Source organism: Schistocerca gregaria, chromosome X (genome assembly GCF_023897955.1).
Source record: "Schistocerca gregaria isolate iqSchGreg1 chromosome X, iqSchGreg1.2, whole genome shotgun sequence".
Classification (NCBI taxonomy): domain Eukaryota; kingdom Metazoa; phylum Arthropoda; class Insecta; order Orthoptera; family Acrididae; genus Schistocerca; species Schistocerca gregaria.
This window is the reverse complement of record NC_064931.1, coordinates 190,513,076-190,517,347: the sequence shown is the minus strand read 5'-3', so window position 1 is coordinate 190,517,347 and position 4,272 is coordinate 190,513,076. Positions and strand designations below refer to the sequence as shown.

Sequence of the window (4,272 nt, the reverse complement as noted above, 5' to 3'; positions counted from 1 at the left end):
CATATAATACAATTAATAACGTATACAGGTACTACGTCGCACAAATGATTACTGTTCGTTCGAGACAGTTCTTGCCTTTCCTTTCCTTAAGTCCTTAACTCTAGAAGAATTCCATCTGTTTAAAAAATACACTTGCCACGTGGAAGTTTTTGCCAGTTACGTAGACTAAATCTCCGAAGGAATATGTTCAACCACGGTTTCAATAAAACCATCAAAAATTATAAGGACTGAAATTCCTGCAATACCAGCTCACAAAATCCAAATAGTCGAGGCGCACTCTGAACGGGCAATCGTTTAATATGAGACCGACTCGCAATTAACCAATACGTGCTTGAAAAGCAACAATGAGTAACAGTAATATACCACAGATTCTAAACAATCCTATAAGCAATACTAAAATTACAATCCAAGTACGAAATACTTTTTCCGCTGCAGAATATTACTTAGTTTCTTATCGATGCAAAACATAGCTATGATTTTCCTAAACATTAAATGGAACGAACACGTACTGAAATAACTCAGCATTTCTAATTACAATTATGTCAAAAGGTATCTCAAACTTTCTCATCGATGCAGATATTTCTAAATATGAAACTATCGTCCTTAAACCACTTAATCTGCAACTATTATATCCGTACTTAGTATTTTATTGATGTCTAAGGCAAATATTAACTGATTCACAGTCTAGCATTTTTATAATTTTCTATTAATTTTATAGCAATGGCAGAAATTTTCCATCTACATCTTTAATATCGAGCACCCTTAATTTTGAAATAAATTGTATGGAAAATAATGACTACATTCGTAAGAAACTTTTAGAGAGAATAACTTAAGAGTACATTACACTGAACATAGTATTACGATTTTTATTTTGTTCATCCTTGTTGAGCTGAAACTGAACCACTATGTCCCACTGATTGATGCTACTCATTCCACCGACGCAACGCTATGACAGCTGTACAAGGGGGAGCCTACAGTGAAAATTTTATGCCAGGCGATCGATGTAATTAAGGTCATACAACCGCTGCTGCGTTTCATTTGTGTGAGAACTGAAAGACTCCACACCGATTTCACAAGGACATACCTGAGAGTGCTGAATCGCAGAAGGAAGAAGGACAATATGATTTGCCCTTTTCATATTTTTCTTTTACAATCTGACGAATTCACAAAAGTGACGGCCGCAATAGGCTCTTTGATTAATGTGAAAGTCACGGCGAAACTAGAACACCATACGCAAAAAAAGGAGAAAAAAGAGGGTTGAACACACACGTGCTTTCGAGCCATATGCATCAGGGGTATGCACACCACTTTCGAATCATGAGACCTGACTGCAGTACGGGAAAGCTTTCCAGTTTATCTGAACTTCAACAGCTATCTTAATGCAAGCAATTTTAAGATTCTCTTAGGCAATTGTTTTGTGTACCAGATGCAAAAATGTTGTGACAGTTGTCATGATCGGCGTTGAGAAAATAAATTTTCAGTAACTCTGTCTGAAAAATTGAAAGAAGTGGAAGCATATGATGCTTCCATTTAATTTTGTTAATTACAATTAAGTCTTCTTGTAGTTTCTTCTAGTAGTATATTTCTTTACTGTTTTTCAACACTATTCATAGGCCGTCGTCACATAGTATTCTAATTACGGTGATACGAGCATCTGAGCATTCCAATGAAGGCAGTATATGTTGCTCGAGAACAATTGGGTTGCGGAGGGAGCTACAGAAAGGGTAATGCCTACCGCGTGCGTGATATTCGATAACGCAAAAAGTGCTTCCTGTCCTGAGTCGTGGCAAATGGCGAGTTCCTAAGGCTTCAGATGCTGGTTAAGTGCTTAAAGAGCCTAACCTCTAGGATCATTACTCTTTTCATCTTCTAGGATGGAATGCCATTATGGGATTGAACGGGAAGGCAACGTGCGCCAATTGCGAATCGGTTGTCCTCGCAAGAAATGCTGCGTGTCTCACCCTATGACTGTTAATTGTTGCCAACAATATCTAGTGTGGAGCACAGAATGTCCAGTCGTCCTCGATAACAAACAACCAGGTGCAGGAAATTGTCAGTCAACGTAACAGGCATTTAAAACAATCCAGCTACCAAGGACGCACTTCACGGCATGAAACAGAATCGTACCATGTTCTAGTGTGTTTGACGATCATTACTGCGAAGATACTAAGCATTTAATGAGGCTGATGACAGTTTGAACACTTTTTGTTAATTTACTGGAAAATGCAACGAATAAACATATCTTACTTAAAATTAAGATTATTCATCCTAAGACCCCTCCCTATAGACTCAATTCACAGTGCTCATAAACCATAGGTTTAACAAACTTTTTCCGAATAAAATATGATTATCTGTGTGTGGCCGATAGATAAATCTGGTCTATCAGCTCCTGAAACACCCTGCACAGTTTTCTTAAAGAATACTAGGACCGTTATCTGGTCCAGCCATCCAGAGGTAGGCTTCCTACGGGCTTCCTAGTGGTGTGAACGGCTACTAGCATCAGGCCATGGACGTTATCTCATCAGTTTCAGGTCAGTTACTATACGATGGATCATGATCTATCAGTGGTGTTATTTGACGTCATTATAACAGGGCATATTGTTATCACATCGTCTCCTGGTCTTAACACCAACATTTAGCAAGTACTGTCACTGTTTTTCCTGGCATAATTTGACAACAATCTCTTTGTATGTTCCGTAGATCTGACATCTAGACAAATAAGTTATAGTAAAGTAATTCGCTGAAATTATATGAATACTGAACCAGCATTGTAATTAGCATGCCATGAAAAATGAAAATTTTTGCCCAACCTCTACTCGAATCCGGATGTCCTACTTATCGCGAGCATTTGCTTAATTATTTTCAGTAACTTTTCTTGTCCCTCCAGCCGACCCTTTAGTCGCATCTTGCGCCAGTCATTTAACTTTTCCACCGTTACTTCTCGCTATAGGTTGCCTTAATGCCAAAGCTTTCGCATGAAAATTACGGGCCAAATATAACAAATTCCATAAAAGCCCATGTGATTGCTGAGACCGTTTTTTGGCTGCTTTGATTACTCATACATAAAAAACAAATTGAGCAACAAGCTAACGTAGCAGTGTGTTCCACCTATGAGTACTAATCGGATCAAATATGTCAGTAATAATTATGGTGTGCTAAGCAGTTCTGTGTACGACTGCAAATTTCTTCTATGTCCACTTCTAAACTTGAGTTTAGTGTATGTAAATTAACACGTGAACGAGGGCGGCGCCTAAATTATGCAGCTGTCACAAGTGAGAATGGGATAAATCTTGAGTATGTATATGTGTTCTGTTGTGGAAATTGTGTTATAACGACTTCCTGGTCGCACATTTGTTTTCAACGCCCCGTTGTGCATGTTTCATCGAATGGTATTCCAGTACTTGGGCGCAGATTTCGCCTTAATTGGATTAGGATGAAATTTGTGTGATAAACTGAGACACTTCGTCTCGTGAGAAATTGTCATATGGTCGAGTGCGTCGAACAGATATTTCGTTATGCTGCATTTTGTATCACTGACGATCTTGATGTATACTGACTGACAACGAACTGGTACATTCTTGTGTCCTATTCCTCCCACGCTACATAAGACATATTTGAAGGATATTTTGAAGATGGTTACCTGCCGACTGTATCGAAACACCGTGATGAGAGAACTGTATATAGCCTGGAATGAGATTTTCACTCTGCAGCGGAGTGTGCGCTGATATGAAACTTCCTGGCAGATTAAAACTGTGTGCCCGACCGAGACTCGAACTCGGGACCTTTGCCTTTCGCGGGCAAGTGCTCTACCCACTGAGCTACCGAAGCACGACTCACGTCCGGTACTCACAGCCTTACTTCTGCCAGTATCCGTCTCCTACCTTCCAAACTTTACAGAAGTAAAGGCAGAAGTAAAGCTGTGAGTACCGGACCTGAGTCGTGCTTCGGTAGCTCAGTTGGTAGAGCACTTGCCCGCGAAAGGCAAAGGTCCCGAGTTCGAGTCTCGGTCGGGCGCACAGTTTTAATCTGCCAGGAAGTTTTGTATATAGCCTCTTTAGATATGGCCAGTATAACTCAGTAAGGAAGTGAAAATGATAATATCCACTTTTTTTAAGCAATCCAGACCTGTCGTTTTATGTCTTCAAGCTTGAACCACGTGGCTTTTGGGGTCCCAGTTGATCTTAACTACTGGGGCTTTGGTATGTTCTAACTGTTTCCTAATCCTGATTTGGTGAGGCCATTGCTGTTGTATAAAAGCCTTGCTGTACCATA

General features: G+C 39.8%; 1 non-coding gene across 1 annotated transcript; it reads left to right on the top strand.

The window, feature by feature from the left end:
* The first annotated feature begins 3,941 nt into the window (after window positions 1-3,941).
* Window positions 3,942-4,016, top strand: Trnas-cga (transfer RNA serine (anticodon CGA)). Its single transcript has one exon. It is a non-coding gene; the product is annotated as a tRNA-Ser (tRNA).
* The last annotated feature ends 256 nt before the right edge of the window (window positions 4,017-4,272 follow it).